Here is a 27,607-nt window from a genome sequence, read left to right as displayed (position 1 = left end):
CTTGATGATCCTTGAGGTCCCTTCCAACCCAGGTCACACTGATTCATCAATCCCATTCCTGCAGTGAATGATTTAAAAAAAATGACACAGCAGGACAAATCACTTCTACAAAATCAACTGACATTACACAGTAGCCCAGAAAAGTGGATACGGGCAATAGGTTAGTATTTTTCCAAATTCTTCTGAATGCCAGCAAGTCCCTACCCACTTAAGAACAGATGATCAAATTCTCTAAGTAGCTTGTTCTCAACATACATTCAGAAATACTTCTGCTTGAAGCAATCTGAACTCCAAAGTTTTGTTTGCTTTCTATTAGCATTTTTCAAACTCCACAGTGCTTACAACATCTAGACTTCCCTTCAAGGAACAGCACAAAGAACACGAAGACTCAGTGGTTTCAACACTGATCAACGGTACATTCCAAGAAGGTGAGCAGAACAAGAGACTAATTCTTGCTGAGCCAATGCAAGAACTGATTCCCATTTCTTCACTAAACATCTATCCTTCTGAGGTTGCTTCACAGACAGTATGGTACAATCAAACAACTGTAAAGAACACTTAATGTGATTTGCCTTTACTTCAAGTGAGGGACTTACTAGTATCACATCAGATAGTCATAGATTCTTTAAGAGAACCCAAGTTCTGCATCTCCAAACCCTCCCACCCATAACTTTCACCATCTATATGCACTACATCCACTTGCACTTCGATCACTCCTCCCCTGTCCCCACACGAGAGAGACTTTGAGGTCTGTATCTCTCTGAAAAGGAAGAAAACAAGGAGTTGAAATATTACCAAGGTAATGCTGTACCAAATGCAGCAGTCGAACACTTTCATTAGATATATGCTTGAAAAAGGATTACAAAAATTAGAACTGAAATTTCAGTTCAGAAGAGAGCAAATTTAAAAATGCCAAAACTGGAAAAAAACAAAAAAAAACAAAAACAAAAAAAAAAAAAAAAAACCAATTTATTTCTAAATCTAAGGAAATATATATATTTTTTCTCTTAAAGAAAGAATTTAAAAATAGTTATTTCCAAAGAAAAGAAATGCCATCAACGAATGTTTCAGCAGGAATCTACAAACTAGAAAAAGTGTAGTTGTTTTTACCTTTTTTATGCAACTTAAGAGCAATCACATGGATGTATGAAAAATTGTACTATTTTTATGGTTCTGCAAAGAACGCAATACTTCTGAAATGGCAAGCATCACAGTCATTGTCAATATAGTTAGCAGTCAAATAACTTTCTCGCCTACTGAAGATGTGTCCTCCATTCAAATCAGAGCTGTTCTACTCAACTAAACGTGCCTCTCTCCCAGCAATCTAAACTGATGAGTTTCTTCACTGACACACTTCACTATGTCTCATGTTTTAGCATTCTACATTCTCATCATAGACTGGAGAAAGGAAGCATGCTATTATTCTATCAGGAGATGAAGGATGACAGGTTTTTAATGCACAAAGGAAAGTTCTGCAATAGGAAAACTCAACACGCATGAAAGGCTTTACTGAAGGCACTTTTCCATCAACCCTGATGATACTTATGTCATTTCCATCCAGAACATTTGAACATCTATAGAGATCATACACACAGGGGGACAACAGCATCCCTGGGAAATTCCAGGGTGAAGCATCACTGTTAAAAAATGCTGCATTATTTGGAAACTGATATAATGCCCAGATGGAGGAGGGGTTCCTCTGAGATGCTGTCTCGTCTTCTCCCCCTCCTAACTCAAGCAAAGTTTCTCAGCAGAGCACATCCATTCCCCTTGTACTCAGAATGTTAATGGTAAATTACAGATATCCTGGATTTTTTTTTAATTTTCTCATCAATACAGCAATTAAAACTGATGAATGGTACTGCAAAAATTCTTATTAAGCGCAAATGACAAAATATTTCAAAAGCATAGCAACATGTACACTCCATGCAAAGTCTAACACTTCTTGTGATATAGGTAAGTGGTTAAAACATGCTCACGGATGGATTCCTCAATACAGGTAGAGGGGCAATTTATCAGATTTACCCGGAGGTCGAAAGCAACATGTCAAAATTTATTAGTTAAATTGACTGTCTCATTCTTTTTCAGACTTTACACCTACTCCATTCCTTTCAAGCAGAGGGAACACAAGTGCCTGTCATTTTTGTTAGATAAATCTTTTAACACGAGAGTTAATTATTAGAATCATGTACAATTTTACTTTACACAAAATTGGACATGCTGCATTATTTGTCCGCATTAACAACAGTGCCATGGGACTATCTAAGAATTCAGCGTTCCTGCTGGCAGAGGAGCAGAATTTCAGACAGACAAACCCTACCAGAAAAATTAAAATCAAACAAGCAAATAAAAGCAACAACAAAACCAAAGCTGCAATCTTAAGATGTATCATTCTTTAACAGTTATCTAGATAAAGGTATCTTTTCTAAGCTAGTGATCATTTAGATTAAAAGCCCTGCACACCATTTTGAAGTTTTGACCTCAGAAGACTCCTGTGGGGAAATTTTTCAAGTGCATCTCCTCACACAGAATACTCATTCCATTAAAAATTCCATTAAAAAAATATATATGTATGTATTAAAATTCACTTTAAAAAAAACTAAGGGCTTGAATGAACATTCAGTGTCCAGATATCATAATCCTACTACCCTTCCCAACTTTTGTTTCAGGAATGTCTGCTTCAGTAATTCTTACTGGTCCTGTACCATGGTACTGTTTCAATTAAACTAAGCATTTATAGCCTATTAAAAAAATAATTGAAGTTTTGATGAATTATGTCTAAAACCTCTACTAGATATTTTGAGGTTACAGCAGAAAATAAAACAGTTGTGAGTCAATGAAATGGAAAATTGCTCTGTTTTATAACAGACCCTCTGAGGTGCAAAATGTTCCCTTATTTGTTGTTATCAGTGTGTCTAGTAATTGCTTTTTGTCCAACCTCTGAAAAAGGGGGAAAAAGGGGGAAAATGGACTTAGAGTCTGCAAAAAAAGGGACAGCAATGCATCCAAAATTAAAGCATCATTTTCCATTGTTTTCCTATTTTATAGCATTGAGAAAACAGGAAAAAAAGCCATCACATTTTGCCAATCAGAAGGGAAAAAAAATGTTGTACGAGTATATTTAAAATGAGAGCCAGGTCAAATTCAAAAATAAACATATTTAGTCTTACTTTTTGCTCTTTATGGGAAAGAAGTCTTACTACTAACTGTTTCAACCATGAAGCTACAAAATACCATTTGTAACAATTTTACAAAGGTTTAATTATAAAACAGCACTGCAAACAATTAACTGGTACTACATTACACTGCAGGGCTACATATCAAAGAACATCGTAAAATTGCTTTCTTTTGTAAGACAACAACTCAGTGAAGACTGATGTCAGAGTTGGGGTATTATGATTACATTGTGGTTGGACATGAAGATCTTAAAGGTCTTTTCCAACATGAATAATTCTGAGATAATATGATTCTTCGTCCATGACAAGCACACACACACAGTTACTCAGTCTCACTTTCCTGGGACTTCTGAATAGAATTTAAGTTGGTTTTATTATCTTTTTGTTTTGTTATTTTTGTTTTTGAACATCTGCATGGTTTTAGACTCTCCTCAAGCTGAGAAACGTGCAAGGAAATTCTGTTATTTGCAAACATGATGCCAAAAATCAACAGACACGGAGAAGGCCTGAGGTAAAAACATGAATTTAGACAGGAGTTCTAATGCCCAGTAAAGCACAGGCAGAGAGTACCTGATGGCCACTTTCTATTCACACCCTCACAATCACGTACACTGCGTGTACAACAGCAGTGCTGTCCTCATATTTTTACAATTCATCCTCAATAGTTTGGATATGACTAAAATACTGTCTAGAAAGGTACATACCTATTCCCCACCTATGAAGATGTATATAGCAGATGGCTGATGGGAGCACTGCAGAGAACTAGCACATAGAAGCTTCCTGCAGGTAAGACCTATTGTCAGGAAGGTTACCTGCCCGCTATCTATGTCTGCCTGCAGCTACCTATGCAGCTCAACCTAATATGTACCTGCACCATAGAGTTTTATTCATTCAAAATCTGTGTTGTAACATCGACAGGTACACAACTATAACTAACAATATGTGAACAAATACCTACCTGCAAAAAATCACATAAATGTACTTCAAACAGGATTATCAAACCAAAATGGGGGCTATAGTGACAGTGCTATATCAAAGCAGAGAGGATCTCATGAAAGTAGTGAACAACCAGACTCTTCAGCAAACACCTCGCCAGAATCACTTCAGCAAGCACTGAAATCTTTCCCAGCCCCACATGGGGGAGAAGAGAAACAGGGAGGGGAAGCTTTCCTCTGCCTCAAGGAACCATGTCAATTCAAGAGACACACGTATTTTACACTTACACATTCACCCTTTCATGTACTGAAATTGGTTAAGACAGCCCTAATAGAACCCAGATGCTATATGGACGAGATCATTGCGATCAACTGTATTATAATACAGCCACACAAGACAATTAGAATAGCTTTTTCCAGGTGCCAGATATCTCCCACCATGTTCAGATAAAATGCATCTTACTCCTTGCTGTTCTAGTCCTTCCCTCCTTAGAATATGTCAAAACTGATAACCATGGCAGACACTTAACACTTGACATCTATTTTCTCAGCAGCATCAGAATCTACAAATTGGATTTCTAGTTGTTGTCTCCCTCTCCTGAGCTGCCCTTCCTATCTGTTCATCCTCCGCAGATCCTCCTCACCTCCCCCAAAATTTCTGACACAGGAGTTTTAAAAAGAAATACGAATGAAGTACACTGCACAGAAGGCAGATTTATTTTAGCACGAACATAAGAAGAAACACTGGAAAAAAGTACTTGAACTGAAGAGCTCTATTAAGTTTTCTCAGCTTTTATCCGAGTTGAGATATTTACTTTGCCAGGTTTCAAGTCAAATATTTTTTAATGGAGTTAAGACAGCACGGTGCCTGTGACGAACAAAAACTGCAGTAACTCAAATTCTGCAGGACATTCTGCACTGAAATGTGGGTGCCCAAAGAGATTACTGATAAAAGTAGCCCGTTTAGGAGTATGTGACATAATGCAGTGCAGCTCTATCAAAGCTACCCATACAGATAATATTTCTTAGGAAGCAGGTAGTGTTTCACCAGCAAGAATGAACATTCTTCTGGTAAACAGCAAAATACAGCCTCCTCCCATTCTTTCACCTTTCACTTCTGCACCTATAACATGAAAGTAAATTCTAAACACAAGTTATTTACTTCTTCTTTGTTTCACAGAATCAAAAAAATCACCACCCATATTAGCAACAAAACAACCCAGGCATCAAATTTTTAAAAGACAGAAATAAGATCTGGTAAAAAAAAAATCGTGACCATTAAAAACTCTATTTAAAAATAGAATAAAATAAAAAGATAAATCACAGAATGAATGCACTTTGATGATAATCCATTGACAGAACAATCGTAACCAACATGATGCAACAGTGAAAACCCAAAGCAGCACAGACTAAAAACACTAAGCGAGGAGGCCAAACTACACACAAAACGAGCACAAAGCCTCTCACAATCCATCTAGAAGTGTTCTATTTATTAAGCAAAAAAGGACACTAATTTGAACCACATCAATTTGCAGAGCAACACTAAATCATTTCCGATATGCTGCACAAGTTTATAAGTCTGCTCCTGCCTGTTTTCAAACCTGAATTATGTAACAACCCTCATGTGATTCAGCAATCTCCATCAGTTTCTCAGTACGTTCACACAGCTCTCATCACTGCTCACAAATACCACCCTTTCTTCACACCCTTCTCTCCTCCTTCACCATTAGAATTTCCAACAGCTTAATTGATCCCCAAAAGAATTCAAATCTTTTTTTTTTTTTTTAATACAGAATCTTATAAAAAAAATAAATGTTGTAAACCAAGGAAATGCAATTGGAGGTTTTTATTGTTTATTCTTATGCATTTGCAAATTGCTGTTAATTATTAAGTTTATAAGAACAGCGTATTATTGGGTGACCAAAAATAGATTGCAAACTCAGTGTTCATGTAGATACAAGATCTGAAGGACAACAAGAAACAAGAAATGTGCTCAATGCAGGGAAGCATAGGGATGCAGGGAGGGGAAACACTGTGCCCCAACCCAGACTACCTTAACCATCCATTAAGAAAGCAATCCGGTTAGTCCAATTTTTAATCAGTTTCATCAGTAGGAGGCTTCAGTTGAAAAATGCCTTTGGACTTTTTCAAGCTCTTTTTCATGCAGATAAAAGTCAAGAAAATTTCAAAACTAATTATGAAACCCCTCACCAAAAAAACATAACCCAGTGACCAAAAAAAAAAACCACTAAATATCTCTTATATAAGGAAGCTTAATGACATCAAGTAACCTAGCATGGTCCAACAAGAAACTGGTACCTTAGAATATTACCACAGTGAATAAACAGAAATTGGTTTCAACAAGTCAAGCAGAGATTACACATTTTACAGCCATCCATGCCTTTTACTTGCAGATATTATGAGCCACACCAAACCACTCTGTCTCTGAAAATATATCATCACTTACACACCACCCTGTGCACTCTGAAAATGATGAGAAAATTTCGTAATCATCATTTCCTTCAGTAGAGTAAAAAAAAAACATTAGAAATAAATTATTGTGAAATGTTTAACGTGAGAGGAGTACAAATAATAGAAATAATTACAACAGACATTTAATTGATTCCAACACACTCATTTACAACAATCTTTTACTCTCCAAGCACATACAAGAGGAACAGATGAATGCTAATTTTGTTGCATTTTTTAAATGCAACATTTATCTCTGAAGAACAACTTCCTCAACTCCAAAATGCTCTGGTCCAAAAACGGACTTTGTTCAACTTGTACTGGGCTAAGGGGTATGACAAAACCAACTGCACAATTTCCCTAGGACCTTCCCATTGTACACCTATTCCATGTGCATGGAAAATGCATTTATTTCAGCTCATTGCTAGGCCCTATATATTCAGCTCAATTCTAGGCCCTGGGCAGCCTGGTCTAGTATTAAATGGGGAGGTTGGTGGCATGGCACGGCAGGGGAGTTGGAGATTCATGATCCTTCAGGTCCCCTCCAACACTGGCCATTCTGTGACTCTGTGCGATTCATTCTTCTACGCTTTATTTCCACTGCCTTGCACTTCCCATCCTCCCAAACGGGAGAGGACAGCACAAGACTTTTCATAACGTACTGACAGGACTTATAAAAACATAAAGAACAAACAAAATGTTGTTTACTGAAGGCTGGTATGTCTTCTCCAGAGTGAACCCTCTCTCCCCATTTGAAACACGTACTTAAGAACACTTAAGGAAAACATTTGTAAAGACCACAAAGCAGTGTGCTATGTGTTTTCCTGCACTTGTGACTGAATTATGAGCTTCACATTATTTCACAGGACAACACAACAATGCTACCTATTTTCTTCCACAGTATCACTAAAGAATTCTAAAATATTATTCAATTAAGGTCCTGATATCTTCATGTTAAGTTTCAGATATCACGTCTCTACAAACAGAACTTTTTCCCACTTCATGCAAGGACACTCTCTTGAGATACTGAGGGGGATATTTATGAAAATAAAAAAAGACAACCTGAGAACATTTTTCCAAGTACAAATCCAACACCTATGCAGCAGCCTTCAAGTGGTCATGGTTTTCTCAGTACTCACATGCATTCAAATAGATGTTTACATTAAAAAACCTGAAGCAGCAGGCAACAAAAAAATCTACACGGTGGCTAATTACCCCATCTCTCCTTTCAATAAACAGTGTAAAGATATTTCCACTTAGACTTATGATAAATTGCACAAACAGGTGAATACATCCATCTAGGCTCAATTGATACACCACAAAGAAACAGCAGGTAGATACTCCAAACATACTGAAATTTATCTATTTTAGAAATTCAATCACTACAGCAATATATTTAAGCAAAATAAATAAATTTTAGAAGCTGCATATACAGACCTTCCAGTAGTCAGATTGTAAACTGTAGTACCTCTGGTATGCAGATAATGCTGTAAGAAAGAAAAAAAACAGTATTGAATTTGTTTTGCTGTTTGTTTTTTTGAGTAAGACAGAAAATCTTAAGAGTCAGAACACAACATTAAAATGACAAATGGCTTAATAAAAGTAACACTGCCACAGTAAGTGCCCTGTTGTGGGTAATGCATTCCTTACGATAATAATTTTATGAGATGTCAACTAAAAATTATATTTATTATTAATCATACAAATGTAAATCAAGCAGCATTTTAAGGAAAAACTACAACCATAGGAATCATTTTAAATTTTGGAACTTTCTTCCTGGACAATGCTGCTATAAGATTTACAAATTTAATCTTGTAGCTCATTTGCCATTCTCCCTGATGTACTGTAATTTTTAAAGAACTGGCGTGGAGGGACATACAAAGAGAAAGCATTTTCACATGTCCTTTCATTCACTAACTGGAGAAACAAAAGCAAGTTAAAAAAGGCTTATATGTTACTCACCTAAGAAGACTGAGACTATGCTGAGTAACAGCACAAGCATTGCATTGTCTTGTAGAATACGAGCACTACTTAGCAATGAACATCTCAATTCACCATTCCTTCATCTCTTTTTCTGTCTAAAAATACTTGTTGATGCAACTTGCCCTTTGGCTAACAGGCATACAGCAACATCAGACTACAATGCAAACAGGCCTTATGTTCTAAGAACATTACAATAGGCGCATCAGAACTCTACTGTTTTAAATAATGATTCACTGCAGTAACACCAAGACTTCAATTTTTCAACAAATCTTAAGATTTGAGAACAGTTTCTACACAGCGTGCATTTTCCAAATAACAAAAGAAGACAACCTCTGCTTTGAAAAACTACCAGCACTGAGCAGATTAAGACAGCAAGAATAATATGTTCTTTATGCATAGATTTATTTCCTGCAAGTACCACAGACAAATTACGTACCAACATTATATCATCCTTCAATGCCTGCCCTACTCACTCATTTCCATAACTTAACAAAAGTATACAGGCTTAAGGAAAATAAGAACAAAACGGATTAAATGACAGGGCATGCAGAGCTTCCTCTTCTTAAATACTCAGCTGAGGATACACCCAGTCATCTTCCATCTCTTTTGATTACATCCTGCAGCCTAGTGGTCTCCACTCTTTCTTCATTACTAGAGCCTTAAATACTTTTGGATTGCATTTACAAAATTCTGCTTGTCAGTAGAAATAAACACGCTAAATTAGCATGCTAATCATCAATGGTAGTTGATACACCTCTCTATGTGGAGCAGGGATAAATTCACTGATGTATTTTCCTCAACAAAACACTGAAGTTTAAAGCAAGTATCTTTTTCTTTCGGTTTAGCAGTTTTTTTTTCCCCCGTCAAGCTCACTACCAAAACACTCAGACCTTTCAGATGTTTTGCCAGTCTTCCTGAGTGCTGATCAATATTGTTCCTCAAAACTACGCTTCAAGTGCACCTATGTGGTGAACTGTGCTTATGCTGTGCCTCTCACTGCTGGAACCACCTGCAACACCAACTGCAGATTCATTTAGATGCCCAGTACAGAAAAGAAAACAGAAGGATACTCATCATCCTCAGATTATCAACACATTAAAGTATAGATATTTATACACAGCTCAGCTGAACAGAAATTTCTAATGACCTACCCCACCAGACTAAGCTTTTCAAAACATAAAAATACAATTTCCTTCCACCAATCAGTACAAACTTCAGTACATAACTACAGTCTAACTGTAAGCTTATGAATGTTGAGAGTAAGCATTTCAGTCACATTCTGTAACTGAGTTGTGCACTATATGCTCACATAACAGAAAATAACTCCTGCCCCAAACACTCTTTCCAGATTCACTAATAACATCATGACAGAAAGACATAATTAGCTACATCAAGACCAGACAAAGCACACGTCAGAGAGTAGGCGGCACAGGAGGCACAAGAATCCACTAAAGCCACTGCTGTAAGGCAACTTGCCCAAAGAAGTACCAGCTCCTCCAATTAACGTGGAGAAAAGATCCTGGATTTAAAATAAATAAATAAAATCCTTGCACCGTGATACCGTACCAGTTATCCTTAGTCCTGACGTTTGCAAATTATTTTCTTTACTACCTATTCCACACTTCAGTAAAATTCAGCAACTTCCCACTGTAACAGTTGAAATGACTGTTTTACTGTTCCTGCCTCATGCTATAATTAAAAGCAGGTACGTGGAAAGCATGGCCTGCTGAAGCATATTTTGTATACACATATTTAGGAGGCAAGACATTCATTCTAAAAATCACATTATTCTTATAAAGAATAAAAGAACACAAGACAGTCCTCCTCTGAAGTGCCTGTAGTACCCAATCCTATTTCTGGCTTCAGTAAGCTGTTCTAGAGATTCATCCTTAAAGCTGGATCAGGGGAGGGGCAGCTGGGCGGTAGGGAAAGGGTTTGCACCCGTGGGCAGTGGGCATGGAACGGGCTGCACAGGGCTGTGGGCACGGCCACCAGTGTCAGAGTTCAAGGAGCATCTGGACAGTGTTCTCAGACATAGGGTTTGAATTTGGGTGGCTCAGTGCGGAGCCAGGAGCTGAGCTTGATCATCCTTATGGGTCAGTTCCAGCTCAGGATATTGTGTGATAGTTCCTCCTCTTTCTCAGTTCATAACTGTTTCTGATCCATTATTAATTGCTGGTCACACCTAGGAAGCCATCCTTTCCTTCTGGGGTGACAGCATTGAGCTGCTACCAGCTACCGCACTTAGCTTCTTGAAAATGAAATAAAAGAATTCTCAGTATTGTGCTGGAAATGCTAACAACAATAAACCCCAGAGGGATCCCCTATATCTGCTAAGATGTCCCTTTTCTCCTCAAGTAAGTTAGACAACTAGGAACTGTTATCTAAGCACAAGTTCAGAATTGAACAAGTGCTCAACTTAGTTACCTGTCAAAGTTTATTTCAGCTCTGTTTACAGCTACATTAAACAACTACTGCACGGACACATAAGCTTTGCTGCTAAGAACAGATGGAACAGACAGAAAAACTGAAAAGGATTCAACTGTGTTGTTTTTTCCCCCAGAACCTATGTGAACCATCCCTAATCGAGCACAATCCTAACAAGAATCTTCCATATAAATGGAGGCTTAAAACAAAATTATGAAATAAAGCTGAAACTACCTGCTGGTTCTAAAGCAGTAAAACATGACCTTGAAGCCCATCACACTTTCCATTCCCAGTGCTGAATCAGTGATGTGCAGACATTACACTGAGTCTAGACTCAATAGAACAAATAGAAACCAAATTTTCAACATCTAAAAACCGTATTATGGAACTATAAACAACTTCCCCTTAAATTAAGTGTTGAACAGTACGTGATGAGTGCAAATCCACCGAGTTATAAAACTTAGTCTTTTTATTCCTTCTTCATTTAGACAAGAGTGAATCCGAATAAGAATTTGGAGTAAATCCCCTTCTGAGATGCAGTCTATTCTTCATCAGTACTACGATTCTAACTGTAGTACGGAGTACCTTGGATTTTTAGAAAGCAAGTAGATACTAACTTACGTTACGAGTCATATTAGTAGCATTTAGAAAATAACACTGAATTGTCATTTGCTCAACTGTTTTTCATTCAAGACTGATCATTCAATGCAAGCTGATTTTTGTCAGAAAAAAAATTCTGTGAACCACTCTTCCTTTCCACTCTGCTGTAAACTCCCATTTTTAGAATTACATTTTCATGAAGTTTTTGAAATTCTCAGTTAAGATATCCTTTTTTAGATTAGCCCATATTCTAAAGGCTTCCAGAGAGAGTAAGCCAGATCATCTACACGCTTCTAAAAAGAGAGGGAATTCTCATTTCAAACATGCGGATAACATGAAAGACAAATTAGAAATTAAAATATCAGAAATCTGTACATAAAATCGGTTTTGCAAGTAGTATCATTTTCAGGAGTAATACGAAACTACAAATACAGAGAAAAAAGTTGAAAGGAATCAATATTTACTGAAACAGAGAAAGTGAAGTTACGCATCTAAGCATCCATATGCCACTTGAAATTAGCCTTAAAAATCCATTTAAAGTAACCCAGGACTACAGAATATCATAATGAGTACCCTGAAATCACTCTTAAGCAAAGAAGAATTTTGCAGACAAACTTCTGATTATGAGCTTATCAATGAGCTTTTCAAATCTGAAAGTTCACTACTGAAATTATACCTGTGGAACTGCTAGAGGCCAAACATATAGAAACTTTTCTTTTTCCCAGGGTGCCAAACCCTTTTCTTCATTCTCAACCACATTCATAACATGACCTTGTCACCCACAGAAAATTCTCTTACAAGCAAAAAGCTGAAATCAACTGTATTCAACATCTCAAACAATACAGGACAAGCAACTCAATAGTTACTATAAAAGGGGTTCTTGGATACCTATTTTGGTCCTCCCACCCAGCATTTCATTACTTACCAAATCAATACTAACTTGCACTCTTCCGGACAACATCACTCTCCAAAACTAGCAGTTTTATGATACTTGCCTAAAAAATCATTCTTATGCTCAGATTCTGGTAAACATTATAGCCCACTGAGTGGCAGACAGCATTTGGATGTCAGGGGGAGGTTCTTTACAGAGAGAGTGGTGAGGTGCTGGCACAGGCTGCCCAGAGAGGTTGTGGGTGCCCCATCCCTGGAGGTGTTCAAGGCCAGGTTGGATGGGGCCCTGGGCAGCCTGGTCTGGTATTAAATGGGGAGGTTGGTGGCCCTGCATGTGGCAGGGGGGTTGGAACTTGATGATCCTGGAGGTCCCTACCAACCCAGGCCATTCTGTGATTCTGTGATCCTACCCTGAATAATGGGTTTTGTTTGCCCTAAAGGTACAAACAGCTTTTCAGATCAAAATAATCTATATTGCTTTACAAGAATAAAACTGTATTTGCCTAAAATAGCTCTGAAAAGAACACTGCCTTTATACCCAGAGAATTAAAGATACTGGACAGTAAGTAACCTTATCTCCCATGCCAGAATCAAAGCTGGCTTCAGAATTTCTTTTTCAAACCTCCACCACCCAGTGCAAAGCTTGCCTTCCGTGAGTTCATACAGTTACATTATATTGCCTGCATCTCGTTAAAAGATTTTTACAGCCACCTAGAACCATCCACCCTGCAATATCTACACATACCAACAGAAAGATGCAATTTTTTTCCCCACAGACTTTGCTTTCTCTTGTACAACGGATGAAGGTCAAGGGACATCTCACAATCGTGACAAGGATGATACTATTTTCTTACTCATGCTTATTTAAGATTCCTAGATTTCACGCTGAGAATGAATACAAAATAGATTTTACATAATTACAGTGCATGTGGTTTCGGGATTTTTTAATCTACTTAATTGCATGAGAAAATTGTACAACTTCACAAATTATATAATTATCTCAGCATTGTGATAGCCAATCTCTCTACATACCCAGACTCCAAATGTGTAACCTGAACAAACAAGTAAGGTGAAAATGGGAAGCAAAAAACTGCCTGGAAGACATCCCTCTACTAGCCATTTTTAGCACATTCAATCACAAATCATACAGTCACAGAAGAATGCCTCTCCTATGGTCTACTCTAACAGATATGCTTCACGATACCTCAAAATTAAGAGGCCTTTGAAGATGATGCAAACAGAACAGTTTTTAATATTTTAGTGCTAAAGTAAGGTTACATCAAACTAGATACTGACACCATCTAGTGGCACCATGCAAGGCTATTGTGACCAGCACAGATATTTGGCTGGCTAAACTTCAAAAAGCTAAGCCTTCTTAGATTGAACATGTACATGTCTATGGGGCTGGATGACATGCACCTGAGGGCACTAAGGGAGCTGGCTGATGTGGCTGCTGAAGCTGCTGTTCATCACATTTGAAAAGTCATGGCTGTCAGGTGAAGAGCCTGGTGACTGAAAAAGGGAAACATCACTCCCAAGTGATGAAGAAAGAAAGAAAAGGAAGAACCAGGGAACTACAGGCAGGTGAGCCTCACCTCTGTGCCTGGGAAGATCATGGAACAGATCCTCCTGGAAGACATGTTAATGCACATGAGGGATGAGCCACTGATCCAGGACAGCCAGCATGGCTTCACCAAGAGAAGGACATGCCCAACCAATCTAGTGGCCTTCTGTGATGGAGTGACAACATTGGTGAACAAAGGGAAAGCAACTCACGTCATCTAGCTGGACTTCAGCAAAGCCTTTGACATGGTTCCCCACCACACCCTTATCTCTAAATTGGAGAGATGCAGACTTCAAGAGTAGACTATTTGGTGGATAACGAATTGGTTGGAAGGCCACAGCCAGAGGGCTGTGGTCAATGACTCTGTCCAGGTGGAGGCCAGTGACAAGCGGTGCCCCCCAGGTGTTCATCTTGAGATCGATACTCTTTAATAATTTCATCAGTTATTAACACAAGTGATGGGATTGAGTGCACTTTCAGTAAGTTTGCTGATGACACAAAACTGAGTGGTACAGCTGATCCTGTAGAAGGAAGGGATGCCATGCAAAGGGATAAACTCAAAAGGAGGGCCCATGTGAACCAAAAGAGGTTCAACAAAACAAGTACAAGGTTTTGCACTTGGGTCAGCGTAATTCCACACCTGTATACAGACTGGAAGAACGCCCTGAGAGTAGCCCTACTGAGAAGAACATAGGGTCCTGGTTGATGAAAAACTTATTAGTCAGCATGCGCTTACAGCCCGGAAGGCCAAAGGCATCCTGGGCTACATCAAAAGAATGGCTAGCAGAGAGAGGGGGGTGACTGTCCTTTACTCTGTCCTTAGGAGGCCCCATTTGGAGTATTCCACTCAGGTCTGGGGCCTCCAATGAAGGAAAGGTGTGGAGCTTTTGGAGGGGGCGCACCGGAAGGCCATGAAAATTATCAGAGAGTAGCTCTCTTATTAAGATAGATTGAAGGAATCAGGCTTGTTCAGTCTGTAGAGAAGTCTGCAGGGAGACCTCATTATGGCCTTCCAAAATTTAAAGGCAGATTACAAACCAGAGGGAAATCAACTTTTTATATGGATAGACAGTGATAGGACAAGGGGGAATGGTTTGATACTAAAGGAGGGAAGATTTAGATTAGATGTCAGGGGGAAGTTTTTTTTGCTGAGATAGTGATGATGTGCCAGAACAGGCTGCCCAGAGAGGTTGTAGATGCCTGATCTCTGGAAATGTTCAAGGCCAGGCTGGATGCAGCCCAGGGCAATCTGATCCAGTACTTGATCCAGTGGCCGTCAATCCTGCTTGTGGCAGGGGAGGTGGCATCTGATAATCCTTGAGGTCCTTTCCAGTCCAAGCCACTCTATGATATAACTAAGGCCTGAACAGTAAGCCTGGAAAAAAGGTTGACCTCTAGATGAATCTCACAACGCAGCATTATGTATCATCAGTATCCGATCATTAGCAAAATACGTATGATCATTAGCCAAATATGTACCTTGAACAAAACATCTCATTAGCAAGAGATGTAGCTCAGATAAAGACTTATGAGAACACATTAACCTTTCCTTGTTTAGAAGCAGAGTGTCAAGGCCTACAAACTTCCTTGGTTCCCCCTTGAGCCCTGGCCAGGCTTGAGGTGGAATCCAAAAGGAAGAATGAAAACAGATGTTTCCACCTAATTGTCACGTAAACTTGTTTATTCAACAATATAAAAACTGGACCCTTTTGTAGCAAAGTTGGAGAGCTCACCTATGAGTGAACGCACTGCATAGGACTCCAACTTCCAGGAAAGGCTCTCCAAATCCTCATTGCAACCAGGGCTCGCTCCCTACCAAATACAAATCTGGATTGTGATAAAGTATGAAGGCAATTGGTGACATATCTTTCTTAATCTATCACTACCCCCGTAGCAATGGTTAGGTGCACTGCCTTGTTCTGTTTCATTCTTGCTGTATCATTTCACTTATTACCTCACTGCTTTGAACTTACGATAAACATACTACCTTAATTTGATGTCTGACCTTTGTGCTAACCCCATCCACTGGTAAAACTACAATCCAAGGATCTATATTTGTCTACGAACAGCAGCCCTTTTCTTAAATATTTTTTGGTGGATGTAGTAATTTTTAAACAATTTGGTTATTTGATGTGAAAATAAGATAGAAAATTAGGTGAAGAACTGCACAAACAAACATAGGGTACAGGCATTACTTCAAATCCGACAGCATTTCCAGGAAAAAAATAATGTTCATTAAACACGTGGGAGATATTTGTAGATTATGGAAACAGCTGATTATACTGTACAAAGTTTTATCCACGACAGCATTTTAATTTAGGAAGTACACTGCTAGGCTACAGAATTGAAAACATCAAAAGCTGAGGAAATCTTAAGGTTGAGTCAATTATTAAATTTAAAAAAGAAAGAAAAAGAAAGAAAATATGGAAGTTTGAGCAGAGAAATGCAACTCAGGTCTTCTGTTCCAAGGCCTCAGGGAAGGCACTGTTCTGCTTCCTTCAGAGATTTTTGCTGAACGTACCAAAACACGCACGATCAAAGAAGTTTACAGCATGTCTTCCTTTTAACACAAAATGAATACAGACACACAAATGCAATACATTTACAAAAGACAAAATACCAAGTAGTCCTCAAAGTAATATTACTGACAAATAAACATTCGCAGCTGGAAATATAATGCTGCACCAAACTGGTGGGATGCCACTGTACTATGAACATATCCAACTGTTTGCTGCACAAGAAACTAAGAACTACTAAACTTTAAAGACACAAGTTAATCACAACAAGGAGTTTGCTATTACAGAAATCTTTTAGATAATTACCTAGTTCTAGTTAAGCATATTTACTCTACAAAAGCTCTTAAAATATGGTATCAATGAAAGAACACAGTGGAACCACATGAAGCTCAGAACCCTTCAAAGAACTTATTCCACAAAATGGTCTTTAACAACTGTTATTTCAAACACTGCCCAAAATGAAAATTTTTCAGTCAAAAAACATGGCCCAGTTATATCCTGTAATATGCATCTTCTACCACTAACAAAACACACACAAAACAAAAAACTATTTCTAAAGAGCACTGTATTTCAAAAGCTTCAGAGAACATTCCTACTACTTTCTACAGGAATTCCATGTGGCAGTTTAAACTGCCTGAAATTTAACGACAGCATCCTGAAGATGAAATAAACAGCTTTAAATAGAGGCAACCTGTTTTCAGACTATTATTAATAATTACAAACAGCAACAGAAAAAAAACCTGTAAACACACACTCACTTACTGAAACACTGACACTTCCTCCTCAGTTCAGTCAGATTCTATCCTACTTAATCTGCTTCCTAGTTCTTCTGGGACTCAACAAAAGCCAACCCAGAAGCAACCCGCACCATTCCACCTATGCCAGGAACTGCTCTCTTATGCTCATACAATCATGCTTACTATTCAATTACCTCAGAGTACAGCACAATGAAATGGTCTCTTAAAAGTTCTGAAAGTCTAACACATTAACAAGATACAAATTCCCTATAAAGCTTTAACTCTAAGAACAAACAAATGCAGGCACATTGTTGAAGCTGGGGATCATTCTTACAACTATACATAAGAATGGTTGGAGTGTTTAAATTCCAGGTTTAGTCTGTTTATCAATAAATTAGTAGGAAGTATTTTGCATGCCGATTAAAATGCTCTTGAACTAATTAATATTGTCATAAAAATTACTTAGAATATTCTTTATTAGTACTTCTGACAATGACAGTATCTATAAACAATTATTCAAACTACACTGGCATAGCACATCAAAAACGTGATCACTCTTGAGTGCAGCACTACCAATTATTTCAGTGCATTGTTTACTGTGTTTTTCTAACAATGATGTGAATAATTGCACATTTTTCCCTATTATCTCATGGCTGATGCTAAAAAGCATGCTCCACGTGTGCAAGTGATAGCTGTCCTCCATGTAATAGGCAGGAACACAGCCAATATAGATGAACCTTCCATAAAATAAGGAATCTCAAGGAAAACATTGATGATTTCAGAGTCCATGAACTCAAAGAGCCTTCAACTGGAATTAAAACCTCTAAAATGACCATCTACACTCTATTCCTTATGGAAACCATTCCTTAAGGAATCATCTCCAACTACTAATGCAGCACCAGTTTCCTCCAAGACCAGAAACACCCTACTTTTGGTAAAATTCCAGCTCTCTCAAGGAATGAAGCAGCAAAAAAAATATGACAGTCTTAGTTGGATGTACAATACTGCTGTGTCCAGAAGCCTACATCATCACTCATTAGCCTCCTTAGGCAAAACCTGAGGCTGAGGTTCCACACTGTGGGGCAAGCGCATCATTTTTTTCTGCTAGGTTATTTTTAGTTGGATCAGTTCCCCACACAGCTGCAAATTGAACTGTGCCAGCAGAACACAGAGAGAAGCAACAAGCAGATGGGTGATGTCACTTAAGACACAGCCAGGGAACAATGGAAGCCTCTGAAACGATCAAAGCACTGGTGAATAACTTCCTACTGGGTAGTGAAGACATCATCTTAATATTAAGTAAATAAGAACAAGTTTTCACTTGGAGGAATTAATGTTCTTGTTTCAGGTACACCTGAAGCCAGTTCTCCCCAGCAATGACCAGAAAAACAAAAGCCAGACACACAAACCACCTTGTAACATATATGCTGAGCTGAATCAATCTGCCCTACTTGTCACTGTCTGAAAACCCAAGCTAGTAGCTCACAGTATTTCAAAATCTGCTAACAGTTGACACCTTCTTGCCTATAGCACCTTCTCCTAACAACAGCTGAGTAAAATCAACAGGACAACTCAATTGCAATGGCTGCAAATAAAACCTCTTCGTTAACAACAGCAATTCAAATACACTGCATTTTGGCATGACTACAAGTTGCAGTCTGACCGCAGATATAATAAAGAGAAGAAGGATGTCATCCAGTAATATCTGATGTAAACTCACAGCTTTTGTTGAAGACTAGTATTATTATTTATTTTTACTGAAAATAAATATTAAATCTGAACTTCAGTGGATACAAGTGACCCAAAACATAATGCACTTTCAAAGAACAGGTTTGATGGGCTTTCTATTAATGAAATAAAAACACATGCTAGATTTACCCAGACTTCAGCAAGACATTTGCCATCAACTTATTCCACATTCAAAGTTTGTCTGTCCCTAACTGATATTCTCTATACAATGCCAACGGGACAGTCTTTGCCTCCTATAACGACCTGCAATAATCTGCCATGAATCTCACAAGTCCTAACTCCTACCCAGAAGCCATTGATGGTCTTTGTTGCTACAAAATAGCTGGCAATTTAAAAACAGTAACACACACAGAGCTGTATCTAACTGAATGATCCACATTTGTCAAAATATTTGTGAGAGATCAAATCAGAAGAAAACAACATGAAGCTTTCAACAGACCTCTATCAACCCAGAACTGCTTCATCTTGAGCACGTTTTCTACTTTTGCAATCAATTAACAATTTTGATCTACTTTGTGCAAACTACACTGCCAATGTTTTTACACAAAGGATGCTATGCCTTTAATAAAGACATACCCTCCTTCACTATATGCACAAGTGCATACATTTGAAGGTAGTTAATAAAACGAATAGGCTTCCAAGGGAAAAATATATATACGTTTGTCGGGACCTGTTAGGTCAGGGCTTGAACTGATGGCTGGACACCTGGTGAAGGGATTGTGACTGGCCCAGGGAAACACACGCCATTGTGTGCACATGGTGCTCCCCATCTGACCACAAGGGGTGGATCCAGGGTAGAGCCACTCTGGGCTCATATAAGGGCCGGCACTGAAGGGAGAGCATCTCAGGGACCTAAGCTGCTTCCTAACAGTGAGTGCTGTAGTGCTGGAGAGCCCTTCACCAGTTGGCTGAGTTCTGTTCTTCCTGTATGTGACTGTTGGCCTACTTGGGAATACTTTGCCTGGTATTGCCAAGAACCTGTCAGAAGTAATTTCACTTCTTCATGAGCAGAACAACATTAGTCATGCTGCTTTTAAGTAATTACATCCTTCATCATCTTCTCCACAACTTTATCCAAGGCTAATTCCATCCTAGACACCTTGCAGTTCTGAAGACCACCCTGCTTCAGCATTTCATGCTTCTGGAACTTCTCAGGACTTTAAAATTGGATGTTATACATATCAGTACAATCTAAACATGTCTGAATTGCCTGTACTTCTCAGATCCCAAGCATTTACAAAATTAACCATAATTGCAGTTAGTATGTTTAATAATTAAGAGTAATAGAATGAAATAAAACTTATTCACGCTTTGAATTTATTATGTAATGCACTTCTGTACACTCCACAATCACTGGAAGGTTGGCAGCTATCAGACACTGAGCTGATACGCAGCCTGGAATGAACACACAATAGCACAACCTGAAGATCTTGCCCTTACGTCTCAGTCAGCAACACAGCAGGTTATACTCTGCAATCATCAGCACGACCATAAAAGCAGCCTACTGAGCCCCATGCAATGAAGAGCAAGTGTTTATAAATTTCTATGAGCAAATGAAACAAAAAGCATTGTTTCTGGCTGAAACAATGGCTTAAAAAAACCAAACACTTTTTAATAATTGGAAAGCCTGATGAAATAGACCTAAGAAACCAACACCTACCCCAAATAAAATCACAGTTCCATACTCCCACTCAGTATTTAAAACAGAACATGAAACACACATTAAATGCCATCTTTTTCTCTTCAATTAGCATTTTTCAGCCTTGTATGATCTACTGAGACTGCAAACAAACACAAAGGCACAAACCCAGTCTAAGGCACTCATTCTACACAACTGTGCCTCTTGAAACTGTTAGCTTCTGAAGTTTCCGAGTTTCCCACTTCAATTAAGAACCCTTTCAAGGTACAGGTTCAACTCTGTATGGTCACGTAGTAGACCAGAAAAATGAAACAAGCAGTGTGGCACTACTATATAAACTAAATAAACTTCATACTCATATCTGAATCAGAAGTGTATTGTGCTTTTTTTTTTTCCTTTCCCCAATTAGAATTCAATTTAGAAATAGCTAATAAGTTAAAATACAACTGTGTTTTTCATCAGTCTTACTATGCTACAGGCTTTGAAATATAGTACAAGCCATGAAAACAGTGAATTACCCAAATGTTTTGTATTCTATTATATCAGCTAATATTGGAAATGCTAATAAATAGATACATAAATAAACAAACCACCTTACCTTTTGGATAATCTTCCAATAAGAGGTTGAAGTGACCTAACTGACAAAAGAAATCAGACTCGACCTTTCCTTCAGCTTTCAAAATTAGCGATTCATAGCAGCGAACAGCCTGAGAAAAAGAAATAAAAGGTTGTCAAAATCTTGTATTTAACTAAAGCAAATAGTACATTTTCTGAGCAATAACGCATCTTGTTGCTCTCCAATGGAAGAAGCCCATCATCTAAATAACTTGCAGTTAGCACTGTTTATCAAACATAAAATGTAGTATTTAAGACAGAGCAGTTTCAGAAATTCAAATCTTCTAATGCGCACCAAAAGCAAACAAGTAACTGAAGATCTGTCAACTTCAGAAACGCTTGCTCTCCCAAACACAAATTTCCATACCCTGAAAGTCATTGAAAATAAAATAATCAGTCATTTTATTCTCATTGCTTTTGACTTCTATTCCTAAAGGAATCACTTTTCATCATCCTAAGCATTTAACGAGTTTTTGCTAAACTGAACAACGCAGCACCTCAACGTGTTTTCTTGGACAATTCATGTAGTCTAGCATGTGTTTTCAAAGATCTGACTCTTCACATACCGCTGTCATGTCGTAAAACGCACTGCTTACTACCTTCCATTTACTACATAGTCACTTCAGACTAAGTATCACTGAAGTTACAAACCCTGAATCCAACAGAATAGAATTTTGAGAGAAGTGGTCCTACAAGTTTCTAAGCAGCGCTCACAAAATATGTTCTGCCCAGCAAAGATAGACTTTTATAAAACTATTATCTTCTATTCATCACAACAGTCATGATCTTTGACCTCTCCTACTCTTACCTCATGACCCCACTGACAGGTTGGGAAAAGATAAATTCTTTCAACTTCTTGAACTTCCCATCAGTTTCTTGATTTTGAACATGCTAGCCATTAAGGTGAAGTAGCTGAACAAACTTAAATGGGTGGGATGAAGTGAGTGAAGGTCCTCTGCACCAACAGACCTTCAAAGCTCTCAAGAACTTGTCAGAATTCCAGTGAATTCCAACTCCAGTTGGCTAATCCCAACTTTCCACCAACTCATGGCTTAAACATACTTCCAGTGCAGCTGCCGTGATGAACTGCTTGACTTTAATATACTACCACAATCAAGAGACTGTAATATTTAACATGAAATGACAACTTAAGTCATCTTATTAAAACTGTAAGTAACTGGGGGACAGCAGGAAGGCAGAGGCAGCACGCCAACTATCCCTGTAGTAGTCCAACTAGTAAATCATTCCGACCATATCTGTGATTTACTTCATTAAAAACTTGTATTAATACTCAAAATGAGAAATTCCAACAGCATGAAAAGGAAATACCGTCAAATAGTTAAGAAAACACCGGTTCATATTTTTCATTAATGCTGCAAATTCTGCCTTACCAAACTGATCTAAAAAGATTGATTTTGTTGACGATTCATCAGAGGTACTGCTCCTTTAATTTTACTCCCACCACTAAAAATACCTACTGAAGTCAGCCAACTCTCAGTCTAAAGAAAATTATCCCTAGAATCCAAACCAAGGCATACAAGCTTGAATTGAATTTCTTAAAATTATTACTAGTTTTAGTCAATTCTCAGCATTCAGGTTTATCCACTGAACCATCTGCAATTGCAGTTATATTTAATCTTCGGGGTTTTGTGCCTCAATTTCTCTCCCCACTTTTTGGTCTTATCTCTGGATTTGTGCAAATCTAACACAATTATTGCTGCTGCCTCTAACGCTACTGTCACAATTACAATTTGTAGATAGGACTTCCATTTTCTGACGATATGCCATAGCTGCGGTAATCGCTGAAGAGAATACTCACACTTTGACATTTTCTGAAACAAACGTTTTGTCTTTATAATTCAGTCACTGCACAGAGCATAAAGAAGCCACTACCACAACTGTCAATATACAAGATTTATTGGAGAAGAATTTGGAGAGAGTTTATTTCTTTAACTACTGGTATTTTAGGAGAATTTAACTTTGTGAACAAATATAACAGGATTTTTCCATACAGCATCTTCAAGGAAATTATAAACATACACATTTTAACAACTAGGCATCCAGGGACCCTTAACACTCTCCCTGCCCCTTCTCAAATAAACGCACATTAGAAGATGCACGAGAAGCTTCTGAAACATTATATAAAGTAGGGATACCAAAAGCTGTGTCCGTGCCTTTCACAGAACTCTGCCCAGCCCTCAGCGAGGCAAGTTTGTCCTGCCTTAAAACATGCTCTGAAAATACAGCTCAAGCATCTTACTGACCCTGCTGTCAGCAGAAGGAAAGGCACAGAACACCAAAGCTACGAAACAGAACTTCCTCTTGAATAACAGTTAACTGCTGGAGCAATCTAGCTATGCCATCAAGCACACAGCCTCAGCTGATCTCTAACCGACAAGCAATATTGCCAGGAAAACAATTACACTTAAGAGCACTCATATTGGGGCTGGTTATTTCATATGAATTTTCAACTTTCTTTAGCACATTCTCACCAAATGAAACAAAAACCAAAAGCAAGAGCATCCTTTGCTCTCCATCCCTGGTGGAACACCTGAGCCAAGAGGAGTCACCCATACAAATGGATTTACCCAGTTTCAGTCCTGGCTGAGAAACCTTCTTGCTGATCAAACCCACCTGAAATCATTTTTATAAATAACAAGTATCTACCAGCACAGATAATAAATTATTTGTTAGCTGAATTAACAGATTCAACAAGAGATTAAAGCATTTTCAAATGGGGAGGTCACAACTATATGCACCCACATATGGCTTCTTTGAATGAGTAATCTAAAGATCTCATTTCAGTGGCTCTGTAACTATAAAGGTCAGCTACGACACCACTTGTGCAACGAATTTAAATCATTCTGGTACACTGAGAATTCTGCAGAAGTTGTAAATAAGATAAATAAAAACAAAACCCAGATTCCTAAGTATTGCTATAAATCAATACAACGTGGAGGAAATAAGCATACTCAATGAAACCAGCCTTGAAGACCACTAGTTTTGACAAATTAACAAGAGGGAGGAAGACTGTGAAATTCTAAGGAAGATTCCTACACAGCATCGTATGCTTCCTTCCATTTGTTCAAGGCTGCGTGAAGAGAAAAGGGAAACCTGAAGAATTTAAGAACATGGCAAAACCATCACCTGCAGCTGCTTTGCAGTATGGCTGTCTGAGCAGAAGCAGGAAACAAATTCAGGAATGGCTTCAGGAAAAGAAGCTACGGTTTGAGATGGAAAAAATATATATTTTTTTATATATATAATATAATTTATATAATATAATATATATATTTATATATAGATATATATAAACAATAATGCCCACATGATATGCCAGCTGCCTGATTAAAAGCAAACCTAAGCAACACACATGGCCAACACTTCTAACATGATGGTTATGAAACAACTTTTATGACATCAGAGCCCATTACTGTGGAAATTCTGATTCCACAAATTCAACAATCATTTCCTAGGGCAAGATTAAATACAATTTAGATACAACACATACTTCTACGTATTTATCAACTAGGAAAATGCTTGCATAACATTCCTATTGTTTAGGAGAGAAAAAAAAATTCTTAGCACTTTACAAAAAAACAAAAAATCCCACCACCAAAAAAAACCACACCACTACCAAATCCCTGTATGCTCACTACTTATTACTTCAAAGGGGAAGGAACTGGATTCACTTTTTCCTTCTTTTGTGAGATCTTTTCATTACATTTCTGCAGAGTACTGTTTTTTTTTCCCCCACTGAACAAAAAATAGCACAATAAAGCAAATGCCTACTTTGACTATTAAGAACATGATTCCTTTTCATGAAGAAAAGCCTCTAGATTTGGGAGTATTCTGTAAGAAAAAAAATAATCCAACAGATAAGACCAGAATTTGAGGTATGATACACAGGAGTCACTGATAACATCTTACAGGTCTACTTCATCAAGGAGAAGGTAGGGAATGTTATCTCTGTTTCATCTATTACAAAACAACAACAACAACAAACTTTACTACTTTGGTTGTAATAATTTGTATTCAAACACTATTGAACATTTTTTAAGGGAAAAAATTTAGCACAGCTTTCTGAACAGCTTATAAAGAAAACAATGTCTTAGGAGGAAGTTTTTCACACAGAGGGTGGTGACGCACTGGAACAGGTTGCCCAAGGAGGCTGTGGATGCCCCATCCCTGGAGGCATTCAAGGCCAGGCTGGATGTGACTCTGGGCAGCCTGGTCTGGTGGTTGGTGACCCTGCACATAGCAAGGGGGTTGAAACTACATGATCTTTGAGGTCCTTTTCAACTCAGGCCATTGCATGTATGTTCTTCCTCACTCTTGCAAGCATCACTGACCAAGACAAAAGCAGCAGAGGAGTATATGGCTAAACACAGCTACTTATTTTTAATTTTTCAATATATTAATGGTATGAAAATGCAAGAATGCACTGACGCAGAAGATTTTTACTCAAAATAGAAAAAGACAAAGACAAAACCACAGAAAGCCAAAAACTAAGTTAACTGTTCAAGAAAAAGCAGACAACAGTGTAAAATGCCAGATTCAAGCCCCGAGATGTTCCTAGAGCCTTGAAGAACACATTAAAGTACAAAACACTGTTGTAAATGTACATTAAAAAAACTAGTCAGTTGCTTCTTCTTTCTAAATGTATTCTGAATGATCTGAACATATTGGCTTTGCATGCAGCTAACAAGAACTGCAAGCAAGAAGGAAATTTCAGGTGGAAAAAAAAGAAGAAAAAACAAAAAAAACAGGAGACACCAGCACACTCTTCACAAACGGAACACTAAACATAGAAATAAAATGTTAACTAGCTCCTAAGGGATATTTTACTCTTCCAGAAAAGAAAATAATTATATAGATAGTGCTGGATACTGAAGTGATAATTATACAATCTCTCCGACCAGCCAGTCCAAGGGACACCTGCAGAGCAGGAAAGCAGAAGTCCATGTACATCCCAGGCCCATTCTCCCCCCTTCAGCATCAAAAGCAGATACTTTCAACGCCTGCTCTTCCATTCCTTTCTCCATGCCACAACTGACTGAAATGCATGTTATTTTCAAACAACAATGACGATAGATATCATCCTAAGAGCCTCTTGATTTAGTTCTAGCTCCTGCTCAGCAGCAACACAAGTCTGATCAAGGCTACTTTAGCACAAGCAAAGAGAAAAATGGCCCAAATTCTTTACAACTGCTTTTTCTCCTATCAGCAACTGGCTAGATAAACACCAACTCCTGGGCTACAGATGACTTAAAAGAACATTTCATATACATCTACAAAGAAAAGCATACAATTCCTATTTGATGAAAGGTAACCTACATTAATTCAACATATCCTTCAGTAAGGCTCTCTTTTTCCATATGGATGGCACAATACTCTTTCTTAGCTTCCCTTACTTGCTTAATATCAACTCCCAACAGAGCTTTCAGGACTTCTTTATATACTCACTGCGAAGCTCATATTGTGTTATAAATAAAGTTTCTCTCTCATCCTAACACAAGTGAGCTCTCCTTGTATTTCAAATGCAGGCTGTATTATATAACAACCTCTGCATGGCTTTTAAGCTCAGCATGCGGGGCACAAACATGCTCACACCCAAATCAGTCTAGGCTTCAAGGAGAAAAAATACTTACTGAGGTCTTTGGTAATTTTGATTGTTTTTTGCAAAAATATCTATAATATATTTGAATGTCAACTCTGATCTACTAACAATACTAAGATCATTTCAAGTCCTTATCATTTCAGGGACAGTAAGCAGTTTACAGCAGTGGAAACTGATCCTCCCCATGCACAATTTTTCTACAGATGTATCATCAGCTTTAGCCAATTCATTTTCCCCTGACTATTGCTCCACAAAATTGTACATGAGAATAAACACTGCAAACAAGAAAGAGAAACAAGCAGTTACATGTTAGCATAACTCGATGGAACCACTGCTGCAGTGGCTTTTCAATGGTAAACTATCATTTGAGAGAAAAAAAATACTTGTTGTCAGTTTTATATAGAAGAGAAAGCTGAAGAAGCAAAGCAGCAGAACTAAGGTCAGGGCTGCTGAATATAAAGTCAAAATTAACACAAACTATTTGAAAGATGAACGTCACAAACAAAAAAACATTGTGCAGACTGGAGTGAAAGCAGCACACTATCACCATTAGAAACAAACAGTACAATTTTAAAAAAGTAATTTAAAAGCCTAGTGCAGAAAATAACATCACCAAAACGGCTCTACAGTCTGAGGGAGAAAGCAGACAGGAGTAATCGAGAGAGTTCTTCCTGAAGCCATTTATC

The 27,607-nt window shown here is 38.0% G+C and overlaps 1 protein-coding gene across 8 annotated transcripts in view; it reads right to left on the bottom strand.

The window, feature by feature from the left end:
* KDM6A (lysine demethylase 6A) overlaps positions 1-21,391 on the bottom strand; it is a 113,737-nt gene extending 92,346 nt beyond the window's left edge. For all 8 annotated transcript variants that reach the window (XM_042868566.1, XM_042868567.1, XM_042868570.1 and 5 more), the window contains exons 1-2: positions 21,285-21,391; positions 8,018-8,067 (exon numbers count right to left, since the gene is read on the bottom strand). The gene's annotated coding sequence lies outside the window, so the exon portion shown is untranslated. The remainder of the gene's footprint in view (positions 1-8,017; positions 8,068-21,284) is intronic.
* Positions 21,392-27,607: the final 6,216 nt, after the last annotated feature.

The sequence above is a fragment of the Lagopus leucura genome, unplaced genomic scaffold (assembly GCF_019238085.1).
Source record: "Lagopus leucura isolate 7727_CA_CO unplaced genomic scaffold, USGS_WTPT01 Super-Scaffold_100001, whole genome shotgun sequence".
Classification (NCBI taxonomy): domain Eukaryota; kingdom Metazoa; phylum Chordata; class Aves; order Galliformes; family Phasianidae; genus Lagopus; species Lagopus leucura.
This window is presented reverse-complemented; position numbering and strand designations above follow the sequence as displayed.